Raw genomic sequence first — 26,412 nt, 5'->3', positions numbered from 1 at the left:
AATGTGGTGATAAATCTTTAAAAATCAAGCTGGACCTTCTATCTCACTGATTTTATCTTTCCTTTGGGACTCAATGCTATTTTGAACAGATACTTGCTCTTTTCTCCGAATTCCATATTATACCAAATTCATTACAATGATTGCTATAATCTGTGTAGCCCTAACTGTAAGCCTCTTCAATAAATCTCTTCTGCTTTGTTTCTGCCAGGTTCTGTAATGGCATCAGGACACGTAGGAGAGGACTATCTCAAGCAAGACCCAGCCTGTGAGATCACATTGCCCATCCCATCCCTGCTCCAGTTCTGGTAGAGTCAGGGAGCCACGTTATCACTTGCAGTGAAGGCCATAGGAATGATATAAAAGAAAAGGCCCTGACCCAAGGGAGCAACAATCATCTTTGAAAAACCAACAGAGATCATTAATAACTTACTGGTCCAAGATACGTGGAAAATGCCAGTTTCCTGGTGCCTGGGAAGGAAGAAAAAGGGAGAGGAATTTTGTGAATACAGTAGGTATTTCACCTGGAAGAAATCAGATACATAAAAAAAATACAGAGTTTAAGAAGGGGAAATCTTAAAATATTTCCCCTGAAAAAGTTAGTTCAGATTTATTTAAATAATTACCAGGGTAACTCAGTTGCCATCAGAACAGTTATTTAAAATCAGCATTCTAAATCAAATCCTTAAAATGAGACAGAAAGGGTCCTAGTCCTGCAGCATTGCTGCTTAGCCAAAGCATTCAACATTCAAATCAGACTACTAAATGCAAAAGAAAAAGAATAATGCACAGCAATTACTTTTGTTCACCACTTCCAGCTTTGCTCTACGGATATAAAATATACTCAAAACTCTGGCACTGTATTATCTGTTAAGTTACTGCTTGTTTATAGTGAAATCTTGGATACACTTTCCTAACCATAACTGGGGTGTGGTAGGAAGTTGAGCTTGAGTGACAATGACAGGCTTAAAATTATAAACATAAGATACTTTATAAACAACCAATGCATAAATTTTATCAGGAAATAGTGGGCTGTATACACCTCTCTCTCCTTTGCTGAAGAGATAAATTAGCAGTGCTATTCCTAAACCTTAAAATCAAATAGGTAAGAAATCTTTTTAATTTAGTAATGCCTGAGGCTTTAATATGTGAGATTAAAAGACTTGATTTCTGAGTATTAGAAGAGTATCTAATAAGTAGCACAACTCTGCAAGCCTCTGACTTGGTTTTGCTCTTCCTGACTAACCAATTGCTGCAGTCACTGATCCATGTTTGTTGCACTACGTGTATAACAGCAAGTGCCTTTTGCCTTGCTGCAAAGTGTGGGAGAAGGAAAAGAGCCTGTGCAGTAAAGGAGTCCATAAACATCCAGTGAGCTTAAAAAGCAGGAATGCCTTCTGCAGTCATGCTGGATGAGTTGGAGACCAAGGGTCTGGTAACTGACTGGTCTGCGCAGCCTTCCCCAGACAAACATATTATTTCCCATTCCTCCTGGGAATTTGGGCATGAAATCGTTCCTCAAATCATCATTCAAAAAAGAGAAATCCAAGACCATCTGCAGCAACCTGCATTACACAGCTGTGCAGGCATAACGCTGACCCAGGAGAAAAATGTGGGGACTGCTAGCCAAGGAGCAAAATGGCAAGGAAAGACAGGACATGTCTCCAAGGAACAACCAAGAAATGAAGGCAGGCTCATTCACACGCTGGACAGCCCATTTAGGTACTTCATCCCTATGCTTACTTGCACTGAACGCCAAGCATGCCCTTCATCACCTTATTATTCCTTATTAACTTTGCCCCATTATGCTCTGTGAGAGGAGGATGGTCACCTGTTGAAATATTGCTAATGCTCCAGCTATACTGCATAGCTATTTGCAGGGTCTTCCAAGGAATGAAAAACCAGATGCTTGGGGGAAGGAAGCGCTCCTGCCTGTTCATGAAGGCCGCACAGTTCAGTCACATGTCATTCCTTTTGACAAATTCTAGTGTTGCTTCTAGTCTACAAGACAAAACAGAAGGAAAGAAAATGGTGACTTGTCTTTTATTAAAGGGCTAACTTAAGAGACTTCTCAGATTTTGTTTACTAGGGACATCAGGTATTGATTCTATCTTTATGCAGACAAGACAATCAACAGGCTTCAGAATTTGCCTCAGTAATACTTACACATTGAGAAGTGCACTGGTTGGGTTTTTACAATATTTTTAGAGTTTTCATAAGAATTCCAGCATTATAGACTACTGCCTCTTGGCAGCAACTGTGCTTACCCTCTGAATCAATCAGACCCTCAACATCTCCAATTAAAAAGTCATTAGACTGTATTGCTATAGCGCTCTGCTTCTCACCAAGGCTTATTAGCTTGGAGAAAGCCTTGTGCTAATGCAACTACAGAGTTCCCAGTTTAGACGAGGTCTGCATCTGAATGGCTTAAAATGCAAGCAGAGTATAGCTGAAAAAAACCCACACCATATAGGTCTTAAAGGTGCTACATGTGTAAATTAGTCATAAGTACAAAAAAAAAACCTCATTTTTCATTCACTTTCCTATATTTTATTAAACAGGACCAGTCTAGGAGGGAGGCACTTTCAGAAAGCACATCAGTCAGCAAATGTGACACTGCCTCTCAGTGAAAGGCCAGGATGATGTTATGTTGCAAAATTAACCTCCAATATGGCAAACTAATAACTCCCCAACTCAAAAACAGTCACAGAATTAAAGGCCAAAGACCACAGTAACACCACATATTCTGTACCAGCCCACAAGACGTGGCAGATGTACTACTCTGCTCCCTCATAATGTCTGTGCCACAGTGAGGCTTTCCAGATAAGACATCATACTCCATGACCTGTCACTCATAACCACAGTGGTTGCATCAGTGCCCGCTAAACTAAAAGATTTCTATAAAATGACAACAGCAGCTCTATTTCCTCTTACAAGAACTAAGCTCACTGCTTCTTCTATGCTTCCACCCCACAGCAGCCTACAAAGTTAATCTTTGAACTCTGAATGTGAACTTGGATCCCAGTACTCACATTTGCTAAAATAAACACTAAGTGTCCTATGGCTGATTTACCACCAAAATCCAGCAGGCACAAGAAAGTAGGTAGGTCGGCATTAAATTGAATCTGATCGCATTTACCTGGGTTTCCCAGAAGCATTTTGCTCACATTAATGCTGCATTCAGGAGCCCACAAAAAGGAGAGTTAGAAACACAATTTTAAGAGATTTAAAATATTTATAGACTGTGGTTTCATTAATACAATCAAACCTATTGCACTTTTGGGGCATATCCATTGTTCAGGTCTTCAGCTCTATGAGGACTTTTCCATTATTAACAGGAAGTTTGCAAGTAATTTAATGGTTCTTTTAAACACTATGAGCAAATTGTTGAAGCGAGCCCATATAACCCCGGAAGGAATTTGTGCATGCTCTTCTAGATACAATTTGACTCTTACCTCCAAAGATGACATGATTTTCTCCTTGCTCATCATTTCTGGCTCTAAAGCTCAATTTGTGTAGCTTACTCAGAAATGGAGTAAAAGAGAACATAGAAGAAGCATCTTCTGCAAGGGATTCAAGACTCTGTAGAGCTTTACAACTTCTCTCGATTCCTCAGCATGCATTTTTCAACATAGCAGCTTCTCAGAAGTTTTCAAAAGTTGGTGGGCACATTTTAAAAGAATCAGAGAAGGAAAACTAATTCATATCATTTTTGCACTGCTCTGTTACCAAGATTTTCTGTTACTGTGATTTCTGCTTATTGTGACCCCAACATAGAGAGGGAGATAGATACATATTTGCAGGGATTTTTTGTTTGTTTAGGGTTTTTTGAGTAAGAGTTGTAAAGGGGATGTAAACAACTCTGCTCATAACCAGAAGTGGTATCCCAGGCTATTCTGTAGAAAGTTGGTCAACAGCATTTCGGCCTGCAATTTCCAGCACCAAATTAACCCTTTGATTTTGTATGAGAAGGGCAGCATCGAGAACAAATAGGCAGACCATTTATCTATCTGTGAAAAAAAGCAGTCTTCTAATTAATTGTAATTAATCATTTCTAAGTGGAAATATAGAGATGTCTTGTCTGGCACTTATTATTAACATCAGGAAATTACTGTTTGGGGGTAGAAAGTAACTGGTTTTAAACTGCAGACATACTATACTAGGAACTGACTGACCTCCTATAGACACAGCTTTAAACAGCTCTTGTTTCTGACAGGAGGCAAAGGTGCTAAACCCCACTTTGTCAGATGCTGCAATAATCATGGGTGACAAGGATTGCACTTCTCCATTTACAGGGATTAAGCAAAGTCATGGCTTCCCTAAAAATTTAGTTCTGTTTTCAGAAGTGTTTACAAGGACAGGGGAGGTATTATAGAAATGCGTATCAAATTCAACTGATTTCTTCAGCAAAAAAAATACAGAACCTGTATATTTTTGTTTCTAAAATCCAATTTTTTAAAAAAATGTTAGCTTCAGAGCATATAAAATTACATCATTTAATTTCAACCCAAAGGAACACTCAAGATCTAAGCGTTTCTGTAGCTAAAAGAAAAGCCCATTGCACCATCTGCTGGACACTCTTTTAAACCAAGTTCTGAAAGAGACAACAAACACTCTACAGGTACAGGCTGCTTATATCATACCCTGAGCTCAGGCCCTGTGTCAAAATGCAGTAACTGCAAGCCTATAAAACCATTCTGAGCTTCAGGATTTCTGCTAAAAGGTAAAAGAGAAGCTGCATTTTACCAACACCAAAGGTAATACTTCTGAGCACTTTCTGTTTTGATATGACAGCCTAGTAAATAGAAGGACAAGCAAGCTCTCCAAACCACATTCAGCCATCCATCTGCAAAGATGATGACTGGCTTGCAACAGGTTTTGGTTTGGGTTTGGGTTTTTTGGTGGTTTTTTTTTTAAAAACAATTGCCGTATTTCCCACTGCTGCAAACATTTCTGCATCTCTGAGGTTTGTACATGCAGCTTTTACCAATGGGCAGCGTATCAAATAGATAGCAGATATAAACATTTTTTGCATAGGTTTTAAAATCTGAAATTGTTCAAATCTAGGTGTTTATGAAATGAATTTTAGAAGTTCACTGGCAGGTCTAGGAGAATTTATATAAACTTTTAGTATGACTGTGTCACAAAAAATCCTGGGTCCTAAAGAAAAAATTAATCTAATCCTCAAACCCCACAGATAATTGAACCCCCACAGGGTCCTCTGTGTGAATACTAACTGGGCTGTATGGCTATACAGCCTGACTCCAGGAGTAAAACCACTACTGCAATGGAGTTCATTTTGGTATTGCCAGATAAAAATTCAACTTATTTCTAGTCCATATTTTGATGCTGGTTTTAACCACAAAACCCATACATGGCTCAAAGCCCTGAGTTCTGACACAGTGATACACTACATCAATCTACCCAAAATGCCCAAACATCCTATTTGAAAAAGGACAGCAGGGAAGAAGGGGAAGAGGAGTATTATACTTTTACATTTAAATTTATCTGGCTGTTAGATTTTGTTTAGCATTTCATTTCAGACATAACTTTTCAGCTGACAGAAGTGATGATCGCACTTTGAATTCCATAAAAACGTGCCTCTCACCTGCTTGTTCATTTTATGCCTTTTCTGTCCCTGAATGCTTTATCAGCAAGTCTGAAAAGACATGAAGTAATTAATATATTCACAGGTTTTACATTTAAATTTGGACCTTTGAGAAGCAGGCATTAAAAGTTAACACAATCAATGAAGATGAGGAGCAAAAAAAAAAACCTGCTTAAGAACCCCCAAAGACCACACCATAAAGACTGAATTTCCCTGTAAAACAATTTAGGCATCACAGCAATTGATGCTACTGATAAAGCAGTGATGGTTGGCATGTTTGGAATTTCATGCAACATTTCTTCCTTGTATTTGTCTTTCTTGTCCCTAACGCAGTGGTCAGGGACACAAATAAAGTCAGTTTCTGCTCAAACACTGCATTATTCTCCGTCTAGACTATGGGGAAGTTACACTTTCATCAAAACCACAGGTATAAAATTCAATAGCTCTGTACACTACTGGCCAAATAAATAATTGAACAGTACTATCTTACACCATTTTTCAGTGACAGTAGTACCTGAAAGCTGCATTTCCATTGCTCTTGGTGAGAGGGGCTCTGAACAGGGAGAAGAGCATCCTGCCTGGCAATCCTAGGCTATTCTAGAAGATATCACTGAAATAATCTGTTCCAGCCCCAGCCTGTAATTTTATTCACCTATAATTCAGCTGACACCATTGCCCTGGATTCCTCCTCCATGTTAGAAATTAAAATGGCTGAAGTCAAACATGAAATACTACACTATTTCAAAAATCTGTTTGGGAATTCAAAACACAGGGACAACTGGACACTGCAATACCTCTTATGCCCTACTGACACTTTAAAATCCTTTCCTCCCTTCAGTCTCAGCAGTAAAACCAGCTTTAAAACATTTCTATATTTTTAATGTAGTTGACTGATTTCTGCTGAGTGTCTTTACTCTCTCCTCCCCTCCTCCTTCAGTTGCACCAAGTTCACAGGCAAAGAGAACTTAAAGCAAGAAGCACCCAGGAAAAAACAAAATCCTAGCTCACTCTGCCTCATGCAGACAAGGCAGGCATGAAAATCATCCTTAAAATTCAAGTTTCCATAATTTTTCAAGTGCCCCCTTTAAAAACTCCCTAGTAATCAAATTGTTGCTAGATCTGCTGAACCTATTAAGAAACACCTCTGTGAGCAGAAACAAGACCTCTCTGCCAACTGCTTTATCTCAGTGAAGAATTTGTTGGGTACAGATCCTAACTGGCTTATCCATAATTTAGTCCTGACACCAGCTACATACGTGGAGGTCTCCAGAGGCTGAAAGACTCTCCTGCCGTTGCAAGCACAAAACAGCTTCCAGGGTTTACAAGACTGAGGGCACTCAGAAGGGATTTGGACATCCAACCAAAATTGTACAGCAATGAATCAGCAGTCTGTAAGTGCAGGACCTCCAGGAAATAAACTGGAGAGAAATACGAGTGATTATCGTTTCAAGCATCTTTATCCTGACATCCCTTACATGTATATCAGACTACATGGGTACAGCTTAGACACTAATATGATCCAGGTAGACATCATAGCCAGACAGAATAAAATACGAAGTAGTTTTGGCTGTTCTGAACTGACAAAGCATCGGTTTGGGCTTATTAAGTACTCAGCTAGGAGGCTGGAGAACTGGGCTCCCCGTTCCTCCTACTGACTTCACGCCCTAAAACAAAAGTATTAAGTATACAACGTATTTCATTAGAATAGACTTCATTGTGGATATAGGTATAAAAAGCCCTACTTGACTCTCAGCATGCAGCACTGCTTCTGGAAGACAAATTTAAAGCTAAGGATAATGGGGAATTACACAGAATTACAGCTCTACCACACATAAGTGCATCCCTAACTGCCCAGGAGAGACTTGAGTACCAAACACTGCCCAGCTATCTGGAAAAAAGACATACACATTTTCTCTCACATTTGCTCTGGCTGCTTGCGAAGAGTTTGCATGCAATTTCCACAAGGATTTCCAGACTTTCCAGTCTTCCTATGTTTATATATATATAAATTCATTATAAATTTATTAAAAATGTTTTTTTATATATATATATATATAAAATCTCAGTGCACTCAGTAAGGTGTTTGGAGCGTGATCAGCACAGACCTGAAGGGGAGCCAGCTTCCAGAGATCGCAATACATGCAAAGGAGACCCATGGTGTTTAAAGATGAAGGATGAAGTCCACCTACTCCAGGTAAGGCTGCATTTAGCTGTAACTCACTATTGGACTTCAATATATACATAATATACACACATATGTATGATACATATATAAAGTGTTTTTAAACACAGAAACAGTATTTTCAGTAGCAGAAGAAAAATTGCTCATCAGCTGAAATCTTCCAAAGAAAAAGTTATACTCAAAGGCATCCAAAGACCATTGAAATAATGACAAATCTCAAAGCAATTCCAGAAGAAGATGTACCAAGTACTCTGTCCCCAGGAGGGAAAGGCAGGTTTGGACCCTGTTGCCTTGCCAGGGCATGCTCGCATTGCCGCAGTCTTGACAAATGGCCAACAACCAGAGCCATCGTTTGAACCCTTTCAGTCATGCTTTGGTTATCTCTAACCTAAGGGAACCTCACACACAAATAGGTTGAATAATGATGCAGACAGGAGGTAGTATCACTAGAACAATGTAGCTGATGGAATGCCATTTTCCATGCAGCAAATGGTAGCTATTTTTTTTGCCAACTCAGAGACATTTGGATAAGACACCTTATTCTGTCTTGTGATATAAAGCCATTTCTAATCACCCACTAAAGCGTGGTAAAACAATCAATGCAATTAAGATTAATTACTCTGTTAGCGTGAAAAAGTGTCCCAGACCTTTATATTATAGCTTAAGAACACCAAAGAAAAAAAGCTACTCAAGAATCCTCTCCAGAGAACAAAAACTTCCCTTTTCTCATCCAGCAAAACAAAACAAAACAAAGAAACAAACCAATTTACTTCCTTCCAGAAATGGCTTCCTATACTGCCATTACTTAATCCTCAAGGTGACCTGATTTAGGCTGAAAGTACCAATAGATTACCGATAGAAGGAAGGAATAAAAATAGTACAGAAATGGTATGTGCTGTTTTCTTGAGACTCACGAACACAAAGGACAAGGACAAAATCTTCCTGTCAGTTCAAGGAAAAAAAAAAGATAAAAAGAGGAAAAGAGTAGCAGAATCCTCCACTCCCCAAAGTATAAACTTCCATCCTCCCAAAAAGCCAGGTCTTGTCAACAGATAGGCTTCCCTTTCTTTAACAGAAACTCTAGCCAGATTTTAAATTAACCTTAAGAAAGGGTCATTTTCTATAGTTTTGCTGAAGCATGGGAAGGAATTATGAATCATTTCAGAAAATTAGCAGCATAGTCTGAATTTTTCATATTTAGATCAGGAAACAAACATACTAAAAAAATGCCCAGAAGTAATCCCTCCCCCAGAAACCCCTTCTGTTGAAGCTTACCATTTGTTCCTTTTAGAATATCCAGCACATAATTTGCACATTGCACATTTTTAATGTACATTAGCGAGGTGGGGTTTTATTTTTCCCCAAGTGTTTTTTTCTATTATCTTAAGGAACACAACAGCCATAGTGGCTATCACTTGTTGAAAGTCTCTACCAGAACCACTGATGTCAAGAAGCAGCAACAACTGTGACGTTGTCAGTAGTTTAATATCTGGTTTGTTTTGTTTCCAGAAGACTACACTTCCTCTAGTATCACAGAGAAGACAACGACAGAATAGGAAGCCAAAGAGACAGCTGGAAACAGACCCTTTGTGCTTCTCAAATGCAAGGTGTATAGTCATCAAAGAACCAATTTTTTTGCTGCTACACAGTCAAAAAGGTAGGTCAGAGCACAAAGGCAATATGGTAAGATCTGGTTTTCACTCTCATTTTTCACAAGTAGGAGCTTATCTCACCCCCGTGTGCACAACATGCTCCAGGAAAGGCATATGGTGCTCTTGATCTCCAGCAGTGAAAGACAGTACATGTCGTAAGCTATTGCTCCCACCTGTCACCTTAAATTATACAATGAGCATAGCAGAATTTGATTCATGCACGTGTAGAGGAGTCTGAGCATTAGGGGTAGCCCTGTGTAAATCCCCCAGGGAAAGTATGATAGAGAATTATAGGCAAACACAGCCCTACCTTAAGTAGCTGGACTTTATCCTTCATCTCCCAACACCTGACTGAGCACCCTGCTATGGCCCACATCTAACCACGTATAGCTGTTGGTGACAGTGCTTCCAGTGCAGAAAAGGTACTGACAGATGCCAAGTTTCTGTGTATGTACAGCACTCTGCCCACTCATTGTCTGAACTTGATTTAAAAAAAAAATACTTGCCACAGCTATACCAACAAAATAGGATTTACAAAATACAGAAAAATGTACGTACTTACCTGCATATGATTGCACTGAAAAGCACTTAGTTGTGTGTTAAATGCATTAAAGGATTACAGGTTTGCATTTAGACATCTTGCAGAACTTGTGAGCCAGCATAATCATTCAAGGAGAAGCCTAGAAGGAAACAGTAGGACATTCTACCTTTGCTTTCTCTTTTACAGTGTTTTTACAAAACAGAAAACAATCCTTTCAGAACATCCTGAAATCCAAAACCAGACCTAACTTCCCTAAGGATTAAATCAGCCTTTAGATATGTATACACTGTTCACTCTGCTTTTCATAAATATCTACAAGGATAACAGCCCTTAGTGAGGGGTTTTAACCATGTTTAGACCAGGTTTTGCAAAGTAGAGTGCAAGTTCAGAGTAAAACCTATTCTGAGATCTAATTTTCCAGATAGTGGGTTTGATTCTCATCTTATTTGCAGCAATAATTCCACAAATGCCACTTTGCTCCACTGATTTGTGAAACAAGTTCAGAGACTTCAGAACAGGTTTTCAAACAGATGAACATGAATCCTGCACAATGCCTTCATGTCAACACTGAGTGGAGTACTTCTCCACTAATTACAAGAAAGCTTGGTAAGTCAAACCAGATGAAAGTTACACTACTAAGGAAGTTATATTTGCATGAAGCTTTTCGTTTGTTTGTGGAATTTCACAGCTATCCAGATCACAGGTATTTTTAATACAGACAGATATGCACATCAAGAGTAGGAAGGATGAGCCTCAAAGATGCGTTTGCAGCTGGCACACACTGACGCTTCCATCCTGCTGTTGTCTTCTACCCTACTTGCTTAAATCACCAACTTTAGAAGACAAACAAGAAGCACACAAAATGGAACCCTTCCAAATTGCCACTTCTTTAAAAACAACTGCTCCTGATGAAGCCTGATCCGAAAGACCATTTAAAATTAAAATCTGAGTGTAACAGATCAACCTCTGCATACTACAGGTAAAATAGATGTATATATACCTTTTACTTTTTCATTTATCATTATGTACTGCTTCAGTTTACAATAAAAAAACCACAGCATGTATCATCAGCACGTTCTCATCAGGAGAATTAAGGCTATACTCAGGAGAGAGAAAAATGTAGTCAAATGACAGACTTTGGCAAGGCAAGCTGTGGTGAACACCATTATTGTATGTCAAGTTGGTACAGCTCCGGCTACCCACCCTGCAGGCTGCGGTGCCGCTGGGGCAGAGAGGATGCACAGACCCTTTCCCAGTGCAGAGCTTTGGTTCACCACTGATCGAAATGCAGGACTACAAGCTAGATAATGTCTGCTGCAGGAACAGAAACACTCTGCCAAAGGGTAGTAACATCTCAAACTGCTACAACTGTTCATTGAGTGAGCAGGAGCCCTAAATCTTTACACTGTATCTCAAGGATTAGTCCAGCTTTACCACTATGTTGTCTGACAGGTTAAATCACCTCTTTACACCCATCCCTTCTGTTCCTCTCATGCATTTTGATTTTTGCCATTGGTGGAGGGATGGTGGATCCCTCAGTCTGTTTTAGTCTATAGTGCCTACTATAACAAAAAAAATTTATTTCTCAGTGACAGTTATCACAAAAGCAAATATGCAGCCAACAAAATGAGTGATTATCCCAATATGAATATATGAATAATTGTTCATTCAGTGCTTTTAAGTAGGACTGCTTAGACATTACAATAGTCACAACTAAAAAATCAGAAAGCATATGTATTTGCAATCTAGTTGCCAGGATTGCTACTGAGTAAGAGTCACTAGCCATTAAATTCTCCTCACAGATCCTCTGTTTAAGTTACCTTCTGGCATCAGTGGATTTGCACCACAAGAAGTTTCCTAAAAGCAGGAACAGGCTTCTCAGCCAGCTTTTTTTTTTTTCTTACTGTTCCAGGAGTTACTAAAAATTTAGAGTTTAATGCCTTCTCAGTCATTGCTCTATTACCCAACATGAATTGTATCTACTTCTTTTACTCACAGGTTTCTTTGTAGAAGGGAGGAAATTTGGTCAGAAAATAACCTGCATATGAATTCCTGCTCTTTGGTATGCAGCTAAGTCCCTGAGTGTGATAAAGAAATAACTAAGAGAAATTCAGCCATAAATCTGTTATTTCATGGAGTTATATATACCCAATTCCTTAGCAGTTACAAAAGTTTATATTTTATTTTAACTGGAAGGGCAGCAAAATTCAGAATAGCACCATGGGTATTTGTTCTTTGAATTGGGAGGGGGGAATCTATAGAGAACTACTAGTTTTATTCCAGGCAGTATCTACTGTGTTTCTTTTTCCTTAAACACACAGAAACAAAAATAAATGGCCCCACTGGCCAGTAATTTTCCTCTTTTCTAAGGAACTCAGAGACTAATATGTCACTTTCAGACAAAAGAGACTTGGGCTGCAGGCTTTTTCAACACACAGAAAAAGACTCTGTTACTTCTGGGATTTTGTTAAGGAGGTAGCCTGCCTCTTTCTATTTCTCTCTTCATTTTTTCAAAACACTCAAACAAGCAAACAATTAGCTCAATGGGCTACTGATTACAGTCTCTTTGGAAGGAGTGAAGCATGAGATCTTCAGCTGGAGAGTGATAGACCTGAAACCTCCAATAAATACCAAAAAGGACAGGGGAAGACTGTTTCATCACCAACAGCCCTCTCCTGAGGTCTTTCTGTAGCTAGTGTCTCTACCTCAAAAAGGCCAACACACACAAAAATCCTGGTGACAAATCCCTTCTTCACATGTAAGTATTTCTAACCACAATGAAACTAAACAGCAAAATTCCTTTGTCTCCACCACCGCGCCCACCTCTCAGTACTTTTTGTGCCAAATTTAACCAGCTAGCAAAAAGGTGTTCAAAGCTTATTTTTCAAGTTGGTTGGTTTTTTTTCCTTCAGATTCCACCATTGCTGTTGGAAAAATTACTCTTGCCAGATTGCTGTGCTGCTTCAGGGCACTCCTCTCCCGTTTGACAGAGGCCTGAGGCTACAGTCTGAGTGCTCACTCTTTGCCACTCGCTTCAAGACTCCAACAAGCTCTTAGTTTAAAGCGTGACCGCAGATGTGGGCAGTGATGTACTCCTTGTGAATGCTGTTTGGAAAATAAGAGTCTCAACACTAATATTTTACCCACTGTCTCCCAGTGTGGTGGGTTGACCCTGGCTGGATGCCAGGTGCCCACCAAAGCCCTTCTATCACTCCCCCTACTCAGCTGGACAGGGGAGAGAAAAATATAACAAAGAGCTTGTGGGTCAAGATAAGGACAGGAGAGATCACTCACCAATTACCATCACAGGCAAAACAGACTCAGCTTGGGGAAAATTAACTCAATTTATTACAAGTCAACCAGAGTAGGGTAATGAGAAATAAAACCAAATCTTAAAACATCTTCCTTCCACCCCTCCCTTCTCCCCAGGCACAACTTCACTCCCAGATTCTCTACCAAACCCCCCCCAGCGGCACAGGGGGACGGGGAATGGGGCTTACGGTCAGTTCATCACACGTTATTTTCTGCCACTTCATCCTCCTCAGGGGCAGGACTCATCACACTCTTCTCCTGCTCCAACGTGGGGTCCCACCCACGGGAGACAGTCCTCCACAAACTTCTCCAACGTGGGTCCTTCCCACGGGCTGCAGTTCTTCACGAACTGCTCCAGCATAGGTCCTTTCCACGGCGTGCAGTCCTTCAGGAGCACACTGCTCCAGCACGGGTCCCCCACAGGGTCACAAGTCCTGCCAGAAAACCTGCTCTGTGGGCTCCTCTCTCCACAGATCCGCAGGTCCTGGCAGGAGCCTGCTCCAGCGTGGGCTTCCCACGGGGTCACAGCCTCCTTTGGGCACCCACGTGCTCTGGCGTGGGGTCCTCCACGGGCTGCAGGTGGATATCTGCTCCACTGTGGACCTCCATGGGCTGCAGGGAGACAGCCTGCCTCACCATCGTTTTCCCCATGGGCTGCTACAGGGGAATCTCTGCTCCGGTGCTTGGAGCATCTCCTCCCCCTCCTTCTTCACTGACCTGGGGGTCCGCAGGGCTGTTTCTCTTACATGTTCTCACTCCTCTCTCTGTCTGGCCCAACTTTTTTTTCCTTCTTAAAAATGTTATCACAGAGGCATTACCACTACCGCTGATTGGCTCAGCCTTGGCCGCCAGCAGGTCCGTCTCAGAGCCAGCTGGTATTGGCTCTGTCGGACACAGGGGAAGCTTCCAGCAGCTTCTTACAGAAGCCACCCCTGTAACCCCCCCTGCTACCAAAACCTTGCCACACAAAGCCAATACACCCAGTTCAAAGGATCCCCAGAACAGAAGCAACCTATAGACCCAGCAACGAATAGCATTTTCATAGAACAGCAAGTATGAAACACATTGCATCATATCATGGAGAAATTTTCTTAGATAAAACTGATACAGATCCCTCAACTATCATTTAAAAAAAAAAAAAGGACCAAAAGACCTTCAGTCTGCCCAATAAACAAGCAACACCCAAGTTCTTATCTACTTTGCCTGGAGAAAAAAGTAAGCTATAACTCCTGGATTTTGCATTTATGATTCTGAAAAATTTAGGGATTAAGTCACCCTGTGAAGAAGAAACTCATTCATCTCAAAGTTTAAAACTGAGGAAGGTTCCACCTTCGCCAGGGTGAGTATATGCCAAAATACTTAAAGTCTTAAAATCAGAACACCCAGTTTTGCTGTGGATTATTACAGTGAAAAATTCTGAAGGGAAGATGCCCACCACCAGTGCTTTAATCTCTTTTGCAAATTGCTGTCCCTACACATGCCCAATACCCTCTCATCCGCCCCCAGTTCCTGTACAGATTGGTGGGAGAGTACACATGGAAAGGAGTTCACTCAATCTTCACACGCTACAGAGTCCTTACCTAAACAAATTAACACCACAAACCATTTGGCCAGTTCAGCCAATGGGAAAGCTACGGATGTTATAAAATGAAAAAGAATGAGCCCAGTGCACCTGCCTGGTGACAGGTCACAGCAGATTCAATTTCAGTAATAGCAAGAGTATTTTAGACTTAGATTAAGAGGCTTTCATGGCCTCTATATTTGCAGCAGAGAACACAGGGTGAATTGATTAATAGTCTTCATCAAACAGTAGGTAATACAGCAAACAAAAGAGTAGATAACCTCAATTTTAAAGCTGATTGTTTTTCCTGGCCTTATTATAAACTAGTTACTCCTAATCTGGAAAAATCATGAGATCATTTGATATCAAACTTTAACAAGAATGCCTTATAGTACTCATCTATTTAAAAATTTAATAAAGTTTAATTAAAATCTTCCTGTCTCTTTTCTGCACCCATGCTTCTGCAGAGCAAGCATTTGGATGTCCATTTGCATGCATAAGATGGGAAAATCAGCTTTGAAAAGAACAACTATGGGATTGCATCTACCACCATTCTGAATAAATTCCAAGTTTGCAGTAGCTGGAGTTTGTTATCTTCCAGATTAACTGGACAGAAACTATGCAACTTTATTGCGCAAAACATCTATACAGCTTTGCTATTCTTGTTAACCCTTGATATTCTCTGACACAGCGCTGACTGAACTGGCTATATGTACCACATCCTCTGCTCTTTATTAGCAATCCAAGAGAAGACTAAAGGCTCTTCACCATGGATACACTGAGAAGCTCAGTTTTATTGCTCACATTGCAACAAAATGAGAATTTTACTCTATAAGCAATAGTCACACAAATATGACTGTTTACTTCTATCAGTTAAGTACTCAGAATTCCTGGCATCGATCACTGCAAGGTTTTGGTCTTCTGAAACACATGAGTGCTTACAGCTGTTGAGCTCAGATACTTTGTTGTAACTTAATCAATTATATTGTCTTCACAGCTCTTCAGGGCATGGTGTTCGTAAAAACAGGCAAACACATCATACATAAAGAACAGGTGGGTTCTGCAGCACACAGCCTAGTCTTTGGTAACACTCAGTATCTTTGGTCCACGACACAGAAAGCTCTTATTTCGCTCCAGGGTCAAGGAAAAGCATCCTGAAGGTCATTAGCACTACATTTCTGAAGTTCAAGTATCCTACCACTGGCAAACACAGTAGCTAAACAGTGATCACAGTGCAGTACAATAATCAGTAACATTCATAAGAACCCAACTAAACCTTTAATTCCTTCTCAAACAAAAGAAGGGAGGAGCCTGATTATTTTAGGATTCATAGCAAAAGTTGCTGAACTATTTCTGAAAATTCTCAAAAGGCAATTCAGACACAGACTTCGTACAAGAGAGAAGTTTTGTTAGTGCTTTTTGTGGTTTAACCCCAGCCAGCAACTAAGCACCATGCAGCCACTCACTCACTTCCCCCCCCACCCAGTGGGATGGGGGAGAGAATCAGAAAGAAAAAGGTAAAACTTGTGGGTTGAGATAAGAACAATTTAATAGAACAGAAGGGAAGAAACTAATAACAATAACAAAATGACAATACTAATAAAAGGATTGGAATATACAAAACAAGTGATGCTCAATGCAATTGCTCACCACTCGCCAAACAATGCCCAGTTAGTTCCTGAGCAGCAATCCCCCCAGGCCAACTCCCCCCAGTTTATATACTAGATGTGACATCACATGGTATGGAATACCCCATTGGCCACTTTAGGTCAGGTGCCTTGGCCGTGTCCCCTCCCAACTTCTTGTGCCCCTCCAGCCTTCTTGCTGGCTGGGCATGAGAATCCGAAAAACCCTTGACTTAGTCTAAACACTACCTAGCAAAAACTGAAAGCATCCATGTGTTATCAACATTCTTCTCATACTGAACCCAAAACACAATACTATACCAGCTATTAGAAAGAAAATTAACTCTATCCCAGCTGAAACCAGGACAGCACTTCTAGAAGTTACTCTGAATTTTACAGAATCAGATCCTAAAGCAAAGTCCTATGGCAAAAGATAAGGTATTTCTTTCCTCCATTGTAAATAAATCCATATTGTTCACTGGGTCCCTGCAGAGATGCTGTAACCAGCCATGTTTAGTTCATATTTCTAGTTTTCACAGTTCTCCCTACAGCTTTTCTGACAATCTTGTCACATTTTCAAGAAGCACGTCAAAAGGCAAGCCTTATTTATTATAACTTATCATAATTCCAGCCAATGCAATGGAGCTGCCTTGAATGGCACAGATGAAAATTCTCCAGTTTTATCAGGTCTGCTTTCCTATTATACTTTATGCTCTATTTATACTATAATATTATAGTATTATCTTCAGCATGCCATGTGTAAAAGCATATAGATAAGTTGTCTTTTATCCAGTTTCTTTGATGCTTTTCTACCAAAGCAGAAAATTAACTCCTCTAAGAAACTGTATTGCTCTAATTTTTTCAAGCCTACAGTTCATACAAGTTTGTTTCTTTCACCTGTAACAGCAAGAAACTTAGGAACTACATAACCAATTTACTACTGTTAGTGCCATACAGAAGTGACACAAACTCCAACCTGAGTAAATAATTCTGCAAGGTCATCCCACCAAATACATCTCAAAATGGAACACGGGTACTCTGGACTAGGAGACAGAATAATGTATTTCTTCATTTCAGAATTCACTTCGCCCCCACCCAAGACAAAGTACCAAAACTGCAACTATAAACATTTAAGTTCAGCTGTCCTTACAGCTCTAACAACAGCCTCTACTCACTCAGCTGTATTACTCTCTAGTGTAATCTGCATATTCTTTAATATGATTTTCTTTTGACCTGTGCATTTATTACATTTTTTTACATAATCAAGCCATTTTTAGTCAAGCTGGCAGTAGAAGTGGAATGTGAAGTAAATTGGTTTTCAAAGCTACTATGACACACCAAAAACAGTAGGGGGAAAAAAAGGTAGTAAAGTGCAGCCCTGTAAGATTTTGCTTCATCAGAAATAAAGAAAAATAGTGGCTGTTAATAAAAATGCCAAGTGAACTGATGTTTCATTAAAGCAAAAAATTCCAGCAGCTCAAAAAACAAATTTAGCTCTTAAGACACCACATATTCACTGTTTACTATTGCCATAGATAAAGGCTAAAATATGTCCACAGTCTGGTTGTCTGTATATATATATTTATTAAATCTAAGGCAGCTACTTTGGGATGTCAGTGTCCTTTAGAAAGCTACAACAAAAACAATTACCCTATTTTAAAACAAAGTTACTTGAAAACCAAGGAGCACAATAAATAACAAACTTCATAGCCCATAATCTCAATCTAAAGACAAGTTATTCTGGAAATTGAAGACATTTACCTCTGGACTATTTGCCTAAATCAGAGGCTTTGTTTGTGAAGCATGGATTCTCAGTTTATCTACAATGTATTTTTTGCATTACTTGAAAGACGCTGGCGCATGGAATAGTTGTTTCAGAAAAAGAAACCAAACCTAAGAAAGTAAAAAAGGCATGGGATAGGATAAAAGATTATGTTACACTGCTCTAATTCTGGGCTACAGGCTAGCATAAAGTAGTGCTGAAAGGCAGTATTTTAATATGGTTAAAAACAACAGCTATAGCTTTCTTTGACCTGTTTCCAGGCTGCTCAGTACGGGCCATTCTTTATTCATGAAGCAGGTCACCTTTTCCTCCAGTTGAAAAAAAGCTTACAGGTCAATTTATGGACTTCCATGAAAGCTTTATATCAGTAGTGTTCGTAGTTGTGCTAGAAACTTCCAGGATAGGGACACCCTTACAGAGCCATGATAAGACCCTTTGATCTCATGGATTTATGTATTTGGTTGGTAAACTGTTAACACTAAACTACTATTATAGGAATCAGAAATTACATCACCAAGCTTTGAAAAATAAAACCGAAAAAAAATCTAGTAAACCCCATTGTGCTAGGAAGATACGGTATACAGTAAGATGCACTGTATACACAGAGCGTTTCAGATTCTTTCCCGACATAGTCCATCACACTTCCACTCTAGCTTTCAGGTTTCTTCTCAAACACGTTTTGGGTTAGGACTAACCGTTCCACAAGGAATAGGCTCATAAAATAGCAGCAATTAATATTAAAAGGGAAAGCATGAAATTAAAATTTGCAGTCATCTCTCACATCTTGATAGCTTACCTCTCAATTTTCTAAGTCCTACTTTCCCAGTAAAGGGACTTTTTCCCCTCTTGTCTACACATAAATTATAATGATTAAATAATTCTAATTGCACTATCTGCTTCAAAAAGACAGATACTCTGTTAAGTATGCGTGCTCTCTCTTCATGTAAGCAAAGTAGTTCTCTGCTCTGGAATTACCTATAAACAGCTTGAAGTTGTATTGTCAAGTGAGAGAATGGTGTGAGAAAAATGGAAAAAGTTTCCAGCTGATTTCACTCACACATAGCAAACAGGTTTACATTAAAGCGGATGGATAAAAGTTTGTTCAAGCAATCTTTTTTCATGCTTTAACTTTTACCAAAAAAGTTACTTATGCCTGGGAAATACTATTGAACTCCTCCCAGCCATATACATAACTGAGACATGGCTCCTATTACAGAGAGAGGGAGACAGGTACAGGCTACATTCTTTGTGAAAAGGCTGCCTGTTAACCTACTTTGGGTCACAACTACTTATTTTAGATGCTTTCAGATGATGGAAGTATGATTGTCACACAGCATGATTTTCTCTGTATGTTTCCCAACTAAAGCTTCATATCAAATATTACGGAAACATATCCATTTACTTCTCCTGCACCCCGTTTTACCGAACACTTTGTGATCTCTAATCCATCTTGGATTTCGATAGTTATTCACAAAGCCATTTAGCAAGAGCAATGGCAAATCTCTACTTTTAGAGCTTGCAGATCCAATTTCCCCATAGAGCACAGTCAGCAGTGTAGGAGGACTCCAGGGGTCAAACCCTGATCACACAGGAGTCAGTGTTTTACCAATTATTAGTTTCAATGGTGGCAGAATTTCTTGGTCTATTTAAAAAAACACTGTAAGAGTCTGAGAAAAGCAGGTATTCCAGGAAATAAATATTGCTGGAACTGCTGGAAATTAAAGCCCTTTTTTCTCTTTCCCTTCATTTTACATTTGAAACATTTTACTTTTTATAATGCTACCCCCTTTACCCTATATCATGACTACTTTTGTCAAACAGTATTGTTATAACCAATAGGATTTATGTGGGGCCATAACTTTGCTGGTAAGCACAAGAAGAAGTTGGTCTTCCAAAGGTAAGTCAAAAAAATCTTAACACTTTATTCCATACTGATCTGTTATAGAGCACAAATTCTTTGAATTGTTTTCAACCTCACAGAATATATTTTAGAGATACCACTTTGTATTTTAAGAAACACACAAGACTTTTGTTTAGAGATCATTTTCCTTACAACATCACAAATGAAGACTGCCACTTTTCTAAATGGATAATTGTTGACAAGAGCCATTTAAGCTGTCACACATGCTAATAAATAGCCATGCACTCTGCAGGCATCTGGAAAATAAAAAAATAGATGAAAATGCTTTTAAGCTATAGAAGAAGCTGAGCTGTGTAAATGGGAATAGCTTGTTTCCAAGAGCAGGGCAGTGCCCTAAATAAGAGTACTGCCAGCCCACAAACACAGTGGGACAATTACATACTGTGGTGAAAGCGAGGAGTTCAAAGGTGGTATCAAGCCCTCAAGGACAACTGGAACTCTGCTGATGCAACTTTCTTCGCTTTAAAGCATATTCTGAAAAACTGACCTACAAGAGTTCTTGAAGCAGCTACTGGTACTGAAAATTTCTATCCATTTTTATTGTCTGCTGCTGCCAAGAAATGCATCAACTCAAAATAAAAATGCCACACAATACGTCCTTCAGCATAAAATCCCTAATTGTTACTAATAACAAGTACCTTTATTATTCACAGGAATTTTCATTCTGATGCTTTTAAACTGAAGAGGGTTAACTTGCCAAAGTGTCCTCAGTTTCTTTTTTAAAATTTTGATTCTTAAAGCTCAGTGTTTCAGCTGATGAATGTACAGTAACAGTTTTCATTTTCAGAGCCAACATTAGTTTGCTGCACCATTGGTTGAAATCCAAGCATTTAGTCAAGCTTGTTTCCCCTCACTGCCTGGCTTAGCACACGTAACGAGAATTACGTCTTTCACATTCATGCCAACTTGAATACATTAGATGCAAGAATAACAGACTCAGCACTATATCAAGATAGACAGCACTGCAGAAAATAATCCAATGCATTCTTCCCAGGTGGCATTCCAATTCCAAACGTTAAAATTAATGAACCATAAGGACCTAATGATAGAATAGAGTTTGCTTCTACAGCCTAACGTTGCTTACTTTAAACTCTTGCAGGGTGCATTTTAAAAAGTATACCTTGAGAACGTATCCTGTTCCATACAGGTTAGGTATTGTCATAACATTGCTTAAGTCATCTTTGCTTTCTGCAATCTGAACGTAAGGTGACCAAAAAAACCACCTGAATTTCAACATAAACTGCTATCTTTTCGCTAATTTTCCCTAAAGACTGCAATCAAATCTCTGCTTTGTGTACATTATTTTGCAAACATATTTTCATATCCGAAAACTACAAAATAACAGGTCAATTTTGCACATGAATGCATGTAAGCATATGGAATTTTGCATTGTATTACTAGTACAGTTAGTACAGTAAGCACAAATAATGAAAAATGTTTTTATATATTTTCTTGTTATCAAAAAGTTATATTCCAGTTAAACATTTCTGATATTGTTTTTTTCTATTCAGCAAGGCATTGATGTATGCGTAAGGTAGACTCTAGGCTGCCTGTGAAGCCTACACATAAGACAACACTATTTAAACACATCTTCTAGATGGAATATATCCCTGAATAATTTGCTAAATGGGGATACCATAAGAACTTACATATTCCTTCCTTGAACTGGGACCCTCATCCTCAGACTGACTGAACATGAACCTGAACTGATCATTGCCAAGAAACAATGTTATCCAGGACTGTTGTCACACTGTTCTACAGCGTATGTTTAAACAAGAAATAAAGAAATAGTTGAACAGTACTCAACAGTTCATTTCAATAGTACTGAGGTATAAAATACCCCAAAGATTTTATTTATTAGTACAAGAATAAATTCAAAGAAAACCCTCAATGAAATTACATAGCAAGACACAAGAACACTGCATTTTAATAACCAAAAACATTCAGTGGAAATAACTGAAACAGTGTTGGGTAGTCAATTTGCTGTCTCCCCATGACAGCCTTCCTTGCAACTCATAATGGTCCCAGTGCCACCTTCCTCCCCTTTTTTTGTAACTTTTTTCTCTTCCATTCCATCAAATCTAGATACTCCACTGCCCACACAGGACTGGGTGCCTCTGTGCCTTGCTCCCTTGCAAGCCCAGTGCCAGGACACCTTACTAGTTTCAGCACAGCATGAACATGTGGAAGCCAGCTCCATCCCTGAACTGTATTAACACAAGGTGACACTGGAACTAGTAATCCCTGGTGGACAAAGGTACTCTTGCAAAACCAGCCTAATACAGTATTTGCAAACTGGTTAAGCCAGACATGAGATAGCAGAACATAAATCATTATTTTGAATTATAGGTTTTCCATTTTCTTGAACACAAAAATATTTTAAAATTTAATAAATTAACACTTTATTTTGATAAACTTACCTTGTATTTCCATGAATAGAAGAATTCCCTTTCCAGCACTAGAAGGACAGCCAGTTAAGGAATGAGCTGTTCAACTGCACTATGTGACATGGGACAACCTGACAGACTAGTTAGGTGAGCACCACTTCACTTTTCTCCAGTAAGGCTGTGTCTGGTAGAGAAGGATTTACAAGTGGAAATTAAAATCAATTATGAATTAATCAATCAAATACCTGACTCCTGATTTGGGCCAAAAGCAGATTTCCCATTTTAAAACAACCTAATACATTTTGTATTTCAAACATTAATAATACTGTGGAAGTTTCCTTGATTTTGCTGATACAAAAACAGAGGTTTTATGACTATCATCATAAAATAAGACCACGAAAACAAACTGATTGTTCCTTTCTTTTAAGCCAGCTTGACACAGAATTTGTAAACCAACATCAGATAACCTACCTGTTGCTCTACCTTCGGAGGTTTTTTGGTTTTGTTTACTGTAACACCCTTACCCAAGGAGTCATCCTGTAAAAGTACTCAGTCCTTTGAAGAACTAGGTTCCGTGTGCCCTCACAGTAATGCAGAAGCAAAACAAGAGCTTACGCTGCCAACATCTGATGAAAGAAAATATAAATCTAAATGACATCACTAATCTTATCACACTATAAAGGGGTAGATGCACACACAGTTTAGATTACTTAGCTCAATTTTGTAGAAAGTTAGTTTGTTTCAACACAACAGCAGATATCCTAATCATCACTCCCATGCCAATCTACTTCCAATTCTTTTTCTATTTTTTAAACAGAATGTTAGTTTCAGTTTGATTCAATTCTTTCTTTCTTCTAAATGATATAGGACCTGCAGTCCCAAATCAATCTAATATCACCGCTATTAATAGGACCTAAATCTTGAAGTCAATACAGTATTTTTAGAGTACACTGACATTTTTGAAGTCACTATCACACACAAAGTGACATCCTTTTCTCCCTCATATTTCTAGTTGGTAGAAGCAAGACTAATGTGTCTGACCAGAAAACGCCAAGGGCAAAATGTGCAAGTGTAGGCACTCAGTAAGACTACCCCAAACTGATGCCTTAAGCCCTACTGTCCTTTTTACATCTCACAAAGTTCTTTCTCATCCTGGGAACCTCTTGCCAAGATCTTTGTTCAAAACCAAGCTACCAGTAGGGAGACCACATGAAATCTAACAAAAATCTTAGCTGCAGTAGCCACTTTTGAGATCCCAGTTTGGATCAATACCCAAGACAGTGTCTTGCGCTGCTTCAAAACACCAGGTCATGAGCTCATTACTTTTTGCAATCATCTCTGCCAACTTTCAAACCCACATGGCCTCTCCAGAGGTCAAGGCCTGCAAAGCCTATGATACACATACACACTTTGCTTTTTGTACAGGCTATACAGAAGATAGCATCTTGTCAGTAGGAAAGAATGTAATTTTAAGCTTATACTCCTTATCCTTGGGAAGAAAATATATATAGTAATTCATAAAGATGACTAAAAACTGAGGGGGGGCGGGGGGGAAGAATGGAAAAATTGATGTATCACTTCTATGTGTCATGGAAATCTCAGTCTACCAAAACATTCCTACCAAACTTATATTTTCAAAAAATTAATAAATCTTTTATGCAAATATTGGGATATATACCAGTTTTGTCAGGTAGCTTGGCCATTTAAATCTCCATCTGACAGGGCCTCTGGTGGGAGGGAAAAAACTAAGCTTTCTTTCCCCTCTCTTAGAGAAGCTGTACTATGCAGTTAATACTTCAGATACAGGAGTATTTCTTCCCCTCTCTCCTTTGTGTAACACAAGATTTCTTTGTTCTCTTTTATTGAGAGATTTCTATTGTTTCTGCATGAGAGCAGGACTTAACTGTCATGTACGTAATATTTGCTACTGCTCCATGACACACCGACCCCCCTTTGCTATTTCTATTCTCTTCTTTGCTATTATTCCACAAAAACAGCTGCATTGCAGTGACAACACTTGTGTACCACTCTTGATTTTTAGCTGATAAGAGGTGCTATAGCATTTTAAGATGGCAAAGTGAAATAACACGCGAGGGCACTATTTCTACCCCTCTCAACAAACTTGGCTTCCTATTTGCAAATACAGAGCAAGCACAAAAGCAGGGGGGAAGAGGGGAGGAGGCATTTCCATCTCTGTATGTTTATGCAGCAAAAGAAAAGGTGCACTAATACAGCCTTAACCACTTTTCTAGCAGAAGCTACCCAACACTGAGTTCTCTTAAAAAAAATTTGCTAGTTCCATAGTGACATTAGCAAGAAGCGAAGAATTCTATTACAGTGCTCAAACCAGACTCTAGTCTGCATGTGTTCTGCTGCTCTGGATCTACCATGTAACCCTGAAATCAGTCATTTAATCTTTCAGTTCATCAGTTTCCTTATCTATAAAATGAAGACCCCAATTTCCATCAATCTCACATTGCCAGGTTCTAAGTTCTGCAAGGCAGTACCTACTTCTTCCAAAGCGTCTATATAGTGCTTACAAAAGGCACTATGACAAGAATGGTAGTCTAAAACCAATACGATAGCACAGGTGCCAGAACAAGTATTTCTGTGTTCCAGGTCTCAGACAATCATGCAGGATTTGAGACATTTAAGTTATCAGAAGATTCTCAGGATTTCTGCTGCGGACAATCCTCAGCAAGTAAGAGATGAGATCCCTGGGTTCTAGACAGAGATTCTCCTGCAAGAGCCAGATCCTTTCCACTTAATAGTGAAACTCTGGAAACAGACACTTTTATGGTATCCTAAAGCTTCTATAGCCATCATCTTTTATACAATTTGCTATTCCCATACTTTTTCTCCCTGCATGGTATAGATCACACAACTTACTGCCTAGAATCTTGGCAGTTAAAATGTATAAAAAGAATTCACTGGTTTATCATACGAATTGCCAAGTATTGGTGTCTCTTTATATTGTGGAAGACTTTTCCTGCTGTGCCAAGGTCAACCTGAGATACAACAAGAACAGATATGATCAGTGAATCTCTCAACACTGACATAACACAAAAGGAAAAAAGGCTTCGTATGACCATTGAAGTACCTTTAAGGATGGGGTAAAGGCAGTGCAATGGTGGGCTACATTTTCCACTGTAGAACGTTTATTTGTATTCCCCAGAAAGCAAAACTATTTCTTTTGAACTTGAGCATGCAATAAATTGGGAAGAAAACTATTGGGATAGAAATAATGGGTAGGATTGAAAATAGTGATCAAGAGGGAATATGATCAACCATTCACAACAACAGCATGCAGGTTACTAACAGATCCTCTTCTATTTTGCACATAGCTATAAGAAAAGATGATCATATTTAATCCCAATATACATGAAGCTCTAGATCCTGTCTAGGCAAGCACTCTGACCTAATATGCCAGATCAGGTTGCTGCTTGAATTTGCTGCAGTAAGCCATATTAATTTCTTATTCTTTTAAAATGGCTAGTTTTATATTCTCTTTGTATTACTGAATACAAAGAATGTCTACACCATTAGCTCTAACAGTGCTGGGCTGCTGTTACAACAAACAAAAACAACAAACACAAATCCCAAACAACACTTCCACCCCAAAACCAAAAAGTATTTCATGTGAATGTTAAGACAACTTAAGAGGCAGTGAAAACTTCAGGCTTTCTTCCATTAGCTTGTGAGCTGCATAAAAGTTTACCCTACTTTTACTGAATTTTCTTTGTTGTCATTAGTGCATTTGTTTGTATGAGGTTAAGTTAATAAAATATATCCGCAATTCATTTAACACAGTCAAATTCATCAACTGTTTAAGTCCTGCCATTA

General features: G+C 39.1%; 1 long non-coding RNA gene across 1 annotated transcript in view; it reads right to left on the bottom strand.

The window, feature by feature from the left end:
- Window positions 1-26,410, bottom strand: part of LOC142031084 (uncharacterized) — a 148,542-nt gene extending 122,132 nt beyond the window's left edge. Inside the window, exons 1-4 of the long non-coding RNA XR_012650398.1 lie at window positions 22,603-26,410; window positions 10,002-10,119; window positions 1,829-1,998; window positions 431-468 (exon numbers count right to left, since the gene is read on the bottom strand). This is a non-coding gene — a long non-coding RNA (uncharacterized LOC142031084). The remainder of the gene's footprint in view (window positions 1-430; window positions 469-1,828; window positions 1,999-10,001; window positions 10,120-22,602) is intronic.
- Window positions 26,411-26,412: the final 2 nt, after the last annotated feature.

This window comes from Buteo buteo, chromosome 5, assembly GCF_964188355.1.
Source record: "Buteo buteo chromosome 5, bButBut1.hap1.1, whole genome shotgun sequence".
Lineage (NCBI taxonomy): Eukaryota > Metazoa > Chordata > Aves > Accipitriformes > Accipitridae > Buteo > Buteo buteo.
Note: the sequence above shows the minus strand (reverse complement) of the source record. Positions and strands in the feature narration are given on the sequence as shown.